Genomic DNA, 12,200 nt, shown 5'->3' on the forward strand with positions numbered 1-12,200 from the left:
ACTTTTTCCTAGCCCATCACTTTGGCCATACTACTCCTCTCTTTGTGTCCTCCATTGGGCTTCCCCTTCTCAATTCCATCAAACATAAGCTAGTTGTCATCACTTCACTCTCAAGATGCTTCATGGTCTATCCCCACCCATTCATTATCATGCTGTCAACTTCTGCTTCCAGTAAGCCCACAATTACAGCTTCTATTGTCCACTAGTTAAATTCTCAAACAAGCACCTTTGTGCTTTTGTGTAAGCTGTCCTCACACTTGGGAGGAACTCTGTAAACCTTTATCTCATTATCCTCCTACAAATTCCTCCTTAAAACTCTGCTTCCCTGTGATGCCTACAAAACCTGTGACAACAGTTGGGTCACCAATGTGTTGAGATTACTGTCTATCATGCCAGTTAATATTATCTTTATTTCTTTGTACTCTCCCATCTGTCTGTATCTGTCTGTTATATATGCTGAGATGCACCTTACTTCATGAGACATACCATTGATTTAAATAGGATTACAGCCCATTGATTTAAATGGGAAGAGAATAAGGTACTCCTATGTTCATTTCAGCGAAATTTTATAGGCATGACAGGATATATGAGTGCTGCCAAAATGTGAGAAAAAAGGCAGACCCCAAGTATCTCAAGGATAGGTATGGGCCCCCCAAGACAGGGTTCCTCACTGTGTTTAGAGGTTCTTTTCCCATAACTTTTTGTCCTTACTGTCCATTCCTAAACCAGTGGCAAATTACTGTGCCATATTCTTCCTTTGTCCCAGGGTCTGGCAGTTTTTCCACCTAACTTTTCAATGAGAAGCCTTCCCTGATAATTTGATGACATATCTTTCTCAGAACACTACTTTAGACAAGCTGTCTAAGGTCCTTAATAGCCCTTATTACCACAGTATCTGAGCACTTCAAGGTCATTAATGTATTTATTGTCTCAACAACCTGTGAGGTAGGGAAGTGCTATTATCTGCATTATACACGTGGGGAACGGAGACACTAAGCATATGTCTACCCAACAGCTGGGAGATGTAATTCCCAGCTTGAATAAACGTTCACACAATAGCGACTATGCCAAAATTAGCAGTGTTGCCATTGCTATGTGGGTAGCAGCATGGTGTAGCCACCCGACTACAATCCCAGGGCTTAACTCCCAGGGTCTGTATTAAGGGAGTTAGCTTGAGCCACCACTCATATCACCGAGTTCACACTGCTATTTTTAGGCACTAGCTCACAGAGAGCTAATACATGTACATCGAGCTAAGCTTGGAATTATACCACTCAACTGCTATGTAGACATAGCCTAAGTGACTGTCCCACACCAGAAATACATGACAAGAAATTGAATTCAGGTCTCCCAGTGTTTTGGCTAGTGACCAAACCATTGGACAATCCGTCCTGTCCTAAGCCTTCACCCTGACATGTCAGCAAGGCTATTTTTTTCCTACAGATTTAGCAGCTGTATTCCTTCCATATAATGCTTCTTAAATCCTCAAGGAATTTAAGTTTCAGGAATCTTACAAAATTTGGAAGCTCAGTGGAACCTTTCCCTAATAAGCTTCTCAGATCAGTGTTGCTTCCTAGTCAGTTGTTAACCAGCACTAGAGCATCATGAGTAGAGTGTGGACCCTGGGATCTCATACTTGCTTTTAGATGGGGGAAAACTAGGAAGAAGGGAAGATCAGGAACCATAAGACTCATGATGTTTTTGACCAGTAAGTAATTATGCACTGAAATCTTTTAAAAAATATACACTGTTATGCATATATGGGTTTTTGCAGAGAAAACAGCATATACATTTCAATGCATATGATGAAAAGAATTTAGTGCATAAAGCATTGAACACTAAAAGTATCAACACTGTGAAAATTAACTTCCTTAAATCTGACTTCAAGACCTGGCTATCAAGAAAACATAGTACTTCTGAGTTATAATATATTATCTACAGTAACTATAACTGCTTTTAAGCTCTGTTGCACTTTATATAATCTGATAATTAAAATACTAGTATTCTGACTATTCACACAAAACTGTTTTTTTTATAGAATACTGACATGTGGCTAAAACATATCTCCCTACAGTGCATCTTCTATGATGTTAAAAATACAATAACTGAAATCTTGTATTAATCGTGCTTGAACAACTGGTATAACATCTGTTACAAATGCTGGGCAACTGAATTACATGGACAGAAAGAAAGAAGGGTAAGTCAACAATAATAATGCAACAACCAGGGGAAACGAGATTAATTATCCTCATCATCTATGATTCTGAGTTATATAGTGTATTTTATTTTAACAGATAACGTTTTGCCATTAAATTAACCCTTAAAGTGACACTTCCTTTCATTTGTTAGTATTCATAATGGCATTCAGACCACAAAGAGTAAAGAATATATGACCCTGAGGCAAGTCAATGTTCCAGTATCATATTTAGCCGTCTAGGCCCTAACTCCAAAAAACATTTAAGCATGTGCTTAAGATCCATTGAATTTGGACTTAAACACAAGCCTATACTTAAGTACATATTTATGTAGACTACTGAATAGGGATGGACTGCTGAATTAGAACCATACTCATTTCCCCCTCAAAATGAGTAAATATGGACATAACAGTTTACTCATCTAGATACATACACTGTTCATCTCTGCAAAAGGAAATGAAAATAAGAGTGCTCTCCCTATTTCTCTTAGTTTGTTATATAAACAGTTGTCTACTTTATAAAAACTAACTACCAGTCTAGCTGTGTCTCCTATATGTTAAGAATTCTCTTTTTCCAACTGCTTTTCTTAGTCCCACTTTGGCAGTTTCTTGTTCACTATTATTAGGACAGTGGATTTAATATTTTATTAAATTGAAGTACTAGGTTTCGAATGTAAGTAAAATCTGGGATCAACATCACAGTAATGTAATTGTTCATTCAGCACCTTGTGGCAAACTTTAAAGGTCACCAGCATTCTGTATGATACATTTGAAGTGCTGTTGTCTTCTGGAATATTCTCCATTTTCATATTCTGTATTTATAATCCTGTAACATTATGATGATACATCTGTTTCACTATATTTGTGTCTGTTTTCCAGACTACTTCATGTGTTATTACAATTTATTATTTGCATCATGGCATAATCCCCATTTTGCTATGTATTATCCATACAAATAGCAAGATACAGAACCTATCCCAAAGATCTCACAGTTTCAGAAAAGATTTCCTTTCTATCTTTCTGGGAAACGTTCTGTTCCAAAAAAATACCACTAATTCCTCTTAATCCAGGATAGGAAGACTGTGGCCACCAGAGATAAGAGAAGCAGAAGAAGGTTCAAATTGACACCAACATGGAAACTAAGGCATATCAATGTTCTAACAGATAAAGCACAAAATGGGGTACAAGATAGGTCTGCTACAGGCCACCAAATCACACTAGGGAACAGGATGACCAAATCCTTATGCAGCTATCTATAATGGGAGGCAAAAAAAAAAAAAAAGCTGCATGATCATGGGAAATTTTAATTTGAATGACATATATTGGAGGTCTCATGCTGCCAGTACTAAAACATTCTTGGAATTTCTAAACATAACAGACGACAATTTCCTAAGTCAAAAAGCTTAGCAAACAACATAGGAGAAATATATGTTAAACCTTGTCGTAACAAATAAAGAAGAACTGATCAAAGAAAAAAAATAATAATGGTACCTTAGGTACAAGTGATCATGACTTGAAGAATAAAATCCTGACCAGCAATAAATAAATATATACATTTTTTTATTTATTGCTGGTCAGGATTTTATTCTTCAAGTCATGATCACTTGTACCTAAGGTACCATTAACTGAGCCAACTTCATAATGCTGAAAACAATTATGAGACAAATCAGCTGAGAAGAAGAATTTAAACAGAAAAATTTGAATAATAATAATTCTGAATCATTTAAGAACTCCTTACTAGACTCCCCAAAAGCTACAATCCCACAATGGAGAAAGTTGATAGTAATAAATATAAATCAGAAGTTAGAAAATTGATAAGGAAAACCAAGGGACACAAGGAGAAATATATGGCCAGCACAGTTAAGGACAATAAGAAGGAGGTTTTAAAAAAATATATTAAGGTCAAAAAAATCCTGACAATGGTATTGATCCATTAGTAGAAGGAAATAGTAGAATTATCAATAATAAAGTAGATATGGCAGAAGTGTTCAATACATATTTCTGTTCCATAGATGGGGAAAAACAGAGGATATAGATTCATCATACAATGATAACACTCTTTCCATTCCACTACTATCTCTGGAGCATACTGAGAAGAAGCTACTAAAATCAGACATTTTTAAATCACAGGTCAAATTAACTTGCATCCAAGAGTTTTAAAAAAGCTGGTTGAGGACCATGCTGGACCATTAATGTTGAATTTCAATAAATATTAGAACACTGGGGAAGTTCCAGAAAACTGTAAGAAAGCTACTATTGTGCCAATTTTTAAACAGGGTAAATGGGATGAACTGGGAAACTGTAGGCCTGTCAGCCTGACTTTGATCCTGGAAAAGATAATGGAGCAGCTGATACAGGACTCGATTAAAAAAGAACTAAATTATGGTTATGCAAATCACCACAGGTTTATGGAAAATTGCTCTTTTGAAACTAACTTTGATACCTTTTCAATGAGATTACAAGTGGGTGATAAAGGTAATTGTGTAGGCATAATATACTCAGACTTCTATAAGGCATTTGACTTGGTACCATATGATATTTTGATTAAAAAACTAGAATGATATAAAATTAACATGCCACACATTAAATGGATTAAAACTGGCTATTTGATAGGTCACAAAATGTAACTGTAAATGGGGAATTGTCATCATGTGGGTTGGCTTCCAGTGGGGTCTCACAGGGATGCTATTTAACATTTTTTCTAAGTGACCTGGAAGATACCTCCACTGATAAGTATTGCAGATAACATGAAAATTGGGTGAGCAGTAAATATGAAGAGGATAGGTCACTGATTCAGAGCCATCTGAATTGCTGGTAAACAAGTGCAAAGCAAACAAACAATGTGTGTTTTTAATACAGCTAAGTATAAATGTATACATGGAGGAACAAAAAATGTAGGCCACAATTACAGGATGGGGGATTCTATATTGGGATGCAGTGACTCTGAAAAAGAATTGGGGGTTGTAGTGGATAATCAGCTGAATATAAGCTCCCACTGTGATACTGTGGCCAAAAAAGCTAATGCAAACTGAGATGCATAAACAGGGGAATTTTGAGTAGAAAGTGCAGAGGTTATTTTCTTTCTGTATTTGGCACTGGTGCAACTGCTGTTGGAATTCTGTGTCAAGGTCTGGTACCCTCAGTTCTAGAAGGGTGTTGATAAATTGGATAGGGTTCAAAGAAGAGCCACAAGAATGATGAAAGGATTAGAAACATTCCTTATAATGATAGCTTCAAGAATCTCAATCTATTTAGCTTACCAAAGAGAAAATTATGGGGTGACTTGATTACTGTCTATAAGCACCTTGATTACTGTCTATAAGCACCTAGGGAAAAAAATATTTATGATTGGGCTTCTCAATCTAGCAAAGTAAGGTATAAAACTATCCAATGGCTGGAAGTTGAAGCTAGACAAATACAGACTAGAAATAAGGCATACATTTTTATTGGTTAGACTAATTAACCATTGGAACAGGTTACCAATGGTGGTTGTGGATTCTCCATCACTGACAATTTTAAAATCAAGATTGTGTGTTTTTCTAAAAGATATGACCTAGGAATTATTTTGGGGAAGTCCCACGGCTTGTGTTGTACAGGAGAACAGACTAGATGACCAAAATGGTCCCTTCTGGCCATTCATAGCAATCTATGAATCAACAGTAAAACCATGTATTGCAAAAATTTCATTGTTTCACCTTCAGGTACTGTTTTTCCAAGCTTCCTTTTCCCAATAATGGGTCAAACTAATACAAATGGAATGTGCTTTTTAAAGGACTTAAGGAATATTATACATGAAAGTAATATTTCAAAGTAATCCATTCACTGCAGTTGCTGAGAAGATTCATATTACTTGTAGGCTAGGAATTATATCCTGAAAGTTCAGTAACAAAAGTATAACAAGTGCAATGAAAGCTGTATAATCAAATGATTAATAAAAGAACCTGATTTTGTTTTTTTAATAAAAAAAACCAAATGATTTAAAAATAACTGTTTGCCTTACTTGTTCTACTTTAGAATATATAGTGTTATTTATAGGAAAATGCAAATGTTCTAACATTAATTCACTATACTGTCCCAAAAACAACATGAGAAATTGTTAAATGGAGTGAAAAATGAAAGATATTTTAAAATTAAGTTATTATTATGGACTCATGAGAATAAGAATATCACTAACTAAAATCATAATCAAAATGTGTTTTTTTCTCACTTCATATTCAGATCCATAATTTTCAAAACTAATTTTTTGAATATTTAGTATTTTACTTTCAGAGCACTGGACCACTCAAAATAAGGAGGGACACATCTTGAATAATACCAAAGGGGTGCTATAAAACAATAAGATTTTCTGGAGTTTCATTTTGGGTCAGTAGATCATAAAGTGAAATCTAGGTTTTTGTTGAGAAAAAAAAAAGCTTATCTTAGCTGTATCACTATTATTAATGGTAATAAAGTACAACTCACAACAGTGTATTCCTTGATTACTATTAGAGCATACACAAGGACAAAAGCTTTCAGGTACCTGAGGAAGGTACTAAGTGTCTGCCCTTTCTCCCAGCTTGGAGCCTGGACTCACTGAGCACCTTCTGGGGAGTACCAGAGAAAATGGTGAAGCAAGCCAACAGAGGCAACTGGCCTCCAAATATGAGGGGAGAGATCTGAATGCAGAGTCCCCTTCACAGACAGATCAGGGGGAAGGAGTGAGGGAGAAGAATCCCACCCCTAAAATTGAAAAGAATCACATCAATGCTAAGTAACTTTTCTAAAAAATTCAGAACACTAGTTTATCTTCACCCTAACATGAATCATTGTAATGCATCAAGGAAAAATACCTGTGTTTCTGTAACACAATTAGAAAGTCACTCCTATGCAAAGAGAGACTAGAACAAGCTCACATATCCCAGCTCTGATATAAATGAACAGCTGACCTTATGGGATTTCATATTTTATCTAAATCAGAGAAAATAAACTTTATCAAACTCATTCCTTGTCTTCTAGTTCACGTCATATCGTTAAATGGGTTTCCTGCTTTCAGAGAGGCAATACTGTACATAGTAAGGGATTCATTTTCAAAAGAAAATAACAAGGCTTCAGACCAACATCTGTTTTCAGTTACACTGGTGTAAATCCAGCACAGGAACTGTACTGACTTCTGTAATATGTAATCCTTTCCTTCAGTTTTTGAAGTTGATTTTTTTACAGCTCTGAATGTGTAACTCACAAGTTTATTTAGAGAATTAACACATCTTGCACTGTAGATGTAAAAATGACTCACTGACTGTCCTATTGTTTTTAAAGAAAAAGCCAGGATCTGTTCAGCTTGTTTTCCCTCCATTATAAAATATTTTTTTTAAATCAACTGTACCTTCTCCCTAAAGTTACCTGTAAATTCTTATTAAATGTTAGTATATCTGATACCTTTACGTCACTAAAGATTCTCTTTGGGTTTTTATTACAGTAAAATTGTCTGCATGTGTATACTGAGCCCCCACTTCCTCAAAAGCCGTGAAGTCAAAACTAGATTTTAAATCACTCACTGTCATTAATAATCCTCTCATATCTTTGTTTAGATATTTTGTATCAACATTTTAAGAAGTAAGTGAGAGATGCTGCCTGACAGGTAAAAAGTGGACCTAGGACCACAGGGCATGAATATTTTATTTCTAGGAGAGAACAACCAGAAAGGATATTAAGAAGTAGGATTTTTCCTCAAATTTAATAGTGTGAATTCTTTTCAGAGCCACTTAATTGACACAAATGATTCAAGTAGAAAACTCTTAGAAAGTAATCATCTCTGTGAGTTTGTTAATATCTTACAGGAAACATTGAGTGACAGCTAAACTGCTATTTTTTTTATCCTTGGGCTGTTCTGTCACTTCTGTCTCTTATTACCCACCTACATCCCATCTCATTTCCCAATCTCTTTGGCATCTGTCTTGCTGTGACTTGACTCTAAAAATGTGCATGAAGTATTTAAATCACACATGAGGTCTGTATCATTAGCCATCGTTGAATCTTTAGTCATAGAGCTAGTTTGGTTTTGTGATTGTTCCTGTGACCCCTCGGCTTCTATTGCCAGCTACATAACAACTCACTTTAATATTTATCGTATTGCCTTTTTGTATTTTTAATTTTTTAAAATGGTTTTCTTTCCCTTTGTAATTTTGATGGTTTCTCAAGCATTCTTTGTTGATGGCAAAATGTGGCAGCATTGAGATTTCCTGTGAATATAAATGTGGAAACAGCTTCTCTCCTTCAATCCACCAAGTGCTTTGTAATAACTAGAGATAGGAACTATACCAGTAGCACCTTTTAGCAGAGTAATGCTTAGCACAGCATTCGTTGCCTTGCTGCAGTGAAGAACACAACACAATTATATAAAGTGAGTCCAGCCACAGAATGTCAGGATCTCAAACTTACTTATTATCGGGTCAAGTTCTCTACGATGTAAACATGGGACTCTAATTGAAGTCACATGCAATCTCTCCAACATCAAGTTCCAGACAACATGAAATTCTGATTAATAAGATGGCAGAGAAACTGTGACACACTCGGATTCTAAATGGGAGGCATTATAATTTTTACTCAGATAATATTGTGGCTGAATAATCAACAGCTGCAATATATGTGAGTTAATTGTTGATACATATTCATAGGCTACTCTCCACTGGGTTAGATACATTGATTTGTTTTACAGACCTATTCCTTGATGCTACTTCTGATCTTTAGTTGGGCCTGTCAAAATCCCATATGTGTTTGATCCTCTGTCTATTTGGCAACATCTTCAGAGACTGCTGAGTGTACTGGAGTTCAGGTACCAGCATTCATTTACTTCCAGGGATTTTCCTAGGAAAATATTTGGCCACGAGATTTGCTCGCTGACGCTCCATACCATAGAGGAGCAAATTGTTATCAGCAAAAAATAACTAAACAGAGGATCTGCAAGAAAGTGTGTTAGTTGGCTGTTGTGTTTTTAACTAGAACCATTTTCATTAACGTGTGCAAGTATATTATCTAGGTTATCTTATTTTAGTGAAGAGCGCTGAGAAATATTAAAATGTTCACTATCTTCCCTGAAATCCCATAGGGATCATTATTTCCATGGCAGACATTTTTGTAAAAATGGGGGAATTTTCTGAGTATTTTTTATTTTTTAATATATCACATGGAAATAAGGACTGTCTTGTCCAGTTAGAATACTACTTCTGAAACAAGTGAAAAGCAATCCAGGACTATCAGACTAATATATTTTTCTGCTTATATGTATTTAGGGAAAAAACAATTTAGCTTTTGAATTGTTTTACAAAGTGTGAATGCAATATTTAAATATTGCATACTTTGTTATACCAGGCCATATCAACGTGTTGTTAAAAATAGGACTGATAAAATTATCGAACCAAATCATATAAAATTCCCTGCTTTTGTTTACTTAATTACTTTTTCTTTTATTCATATTTCCCTCCTTATTTTTCTGTCTCATTCCAAACAGGCTTTTGATTTACTTGATGTTTTCTGCTGTTCAGACTTGCTAAAGTGCTCTTGTCAACAGTTCAGTGGTTGAGTGAAGCAAAGTGCTAGTTAATAGTGTGAAAGCCTGGTGTGCTGTCAGAAAAGGGCAGGCCATTAACTTGTGAAATTCTGCTTTCAATGTTCTACAGCTCTAGTGCTGGCAGAACAAATCTCACTGATGACTTACTGTTAAAGTTACAAATGGCATATGAATTTATGAAACACTTTGTAATTAAGCACCATACTACCCTTCCATGTGCAGCAGTACTGCTGTGGGGTATGGTGGAAGATGGTTCATCACTACAAGAGGAAAGAAAACTCTGGAGACCAGATCCTTTTCACCAGAAGTCTGAGGACTGCAATTCTGCCAAATATGACCCACAAAAGATCAGATCAACCAATGCTGACTGAAACAACTCTGCTAATTGCTGCAATTCCATTAACAATGAGGATAGATTACCTTGTGGATAAAAGGTAATAGCAGACAGCCTCAGTGCTGACAAGACAAGGAGCTGTTGATACTTCATAACCCTGAATCCCAATGGAGAACTCTGCAATGACATAAGGATCATGTTGAATGGTAAATATTATGCAATGACAGGGTAATTACATACTAGTTTTCTGTCTTGTAAATGACTGTGATATCATTACAACTAAAGACCTGTAAGTTACAAGGAAATTTCTGAGTGTTATTTAATGACTACAAAAGAAACATTTGTGGCATATGTAATTTGTGTCACTGCCTGGCATGAACCATGTAACCCTATAACCATGTAACCCTATAACTACTTGCATCCGATGAAGTGAGCTGTAGCTCATGAAAGCTTATGCTCAAATAAATTTGTTAATCTCTAAGGTGCCATAAGTACTCCTTTTCTTATAACTACTGAGTAGTTATTTGATGTGAGCAAACAATAGGCCCTTTAAACTGATCTGCTGTTCAGGTGCATAGCAAAGAAAATACTACCATTGCATGCTGCAACTACAGCCATGTATAATGCAAAATGAATCCCCTCCCCGCATCTTTCCTCTTTACAGAAGTGGTGCTTCTGAATGGTCACATCTGCTGTTATGCCTAAATGAAATCAGCTAACTGATGTGGGTCAATTGAGCAGCAGCCAGGGTAAGGAAAATCTAATTGTGCAATAACTTGCCTCTACTATGTGATCTTACTGTTATTACTCTTCTCCTCCTTCCCACACACCTTGCCTTCCAATTTTTCTTACACCCATTTATGCCTTGTTTCAAATTACACTGTACATCTTTCAGGACAAGAACAGGATACAGTATGTAATACAGTGGGACACTGATCCTTTTTGGGTCTTTGGGTGCTATTGGAATACAAATAATAAGGCATAGTAAGAATAATAATGATGCTTCCAAACTATTGGATAATCATCCACTATACTCTATAGCCAACCCATACAGAGAGACAAATTCTGCAGTGCATGACACTGAGGCAATTCCACTTATTTCACTGGAGCAGCACAAGAGTAACAGAGCAGAACTTGACCCCAGTACAGAGTAACTAAGAGGGAATACTGCCAAGAACAATATTTTCATCATGTGACAAATATTTCATCTTTCATCAAAACAAAATCTCTAAACCTAAATTGAAAGAAAAACACATGTAACTGCACAACGAAACAGCAGTCATGAAAATACATGTATTCTCACACAGTGTATTGATAAGTATAATGATGTACATAAAGAAAAATACCAAGGTGAAATAATTATGTTTTGTTTATGTTTTAAACAAGTTATCACTACAAAATGTTGTCACTTGATTTCAGTGTCAGGTCACTGACCATAACTTCAGGCAGTGGCTGATGTTAATCCAGTATTTATACTTTACAGGAAAGAGAAAATAAATGGGTTTTGTGCTTTTTTAAAAGTAATATGGTATAGCTCCATTATATCTGGTTTCAGAGTAACAGTCGTGTTAGTCTGTATTCGCAAAAAGAAAAGGAATCCTCGTGGCACCTTAGAGACTAACCAATTTATTTGAGCATAAGCTTTCGTGAGCTACAGCTCACTTCATCGGATGCATTATATCTATTATTCATTTAGACAGTGGTTGTGCCTCGCAGTTCCAGTCAGAGATTGAGGCTCCATTGTGATAGCTGCTATAGAAATGAACAACAGACACTGCCTCTGAAAATAAGAATCTAGGATCATGGCCACATGCAAGAGGCAGTGGATAAATAGACAAACTGGGGCAGAGTGGAGGACAAAGGATAAAATTTGGTGTATTTGCATAAGTTTCATGTCTCTGTGGTCATGATAGTGATGGGTGGCCACCAGCTTAGATTCTTCTATTGGATAGAAAATGAAAGACCCTATTTACTTGTTATTATTAATGCTGCTTTCAGGAAGGACTATGCCACATTATGAGAATGTCCCCTGACTCCTCCCGTTTTCCTTTGGCGATGTTGAGCTTCCAAGTAATGCCTGCGGAGAAGCTGACAGAGGCTATGCCTAGAGGTGAAGCCTCTGCATA

This window comes from Lepidochelys olivacea (genome assembly GCF_965140295.1).
Source record: "Lepidochelys olivacea isolate rLepOli2 genome assembly, chromosome: 4".
Classification (NCBI taxonomy): domain Eukaryota; kingdom Metazoa; phylum Chordata; order Testudines; family Cheloniidae; genus Lepidochelys; species Lepidochelys olivacea.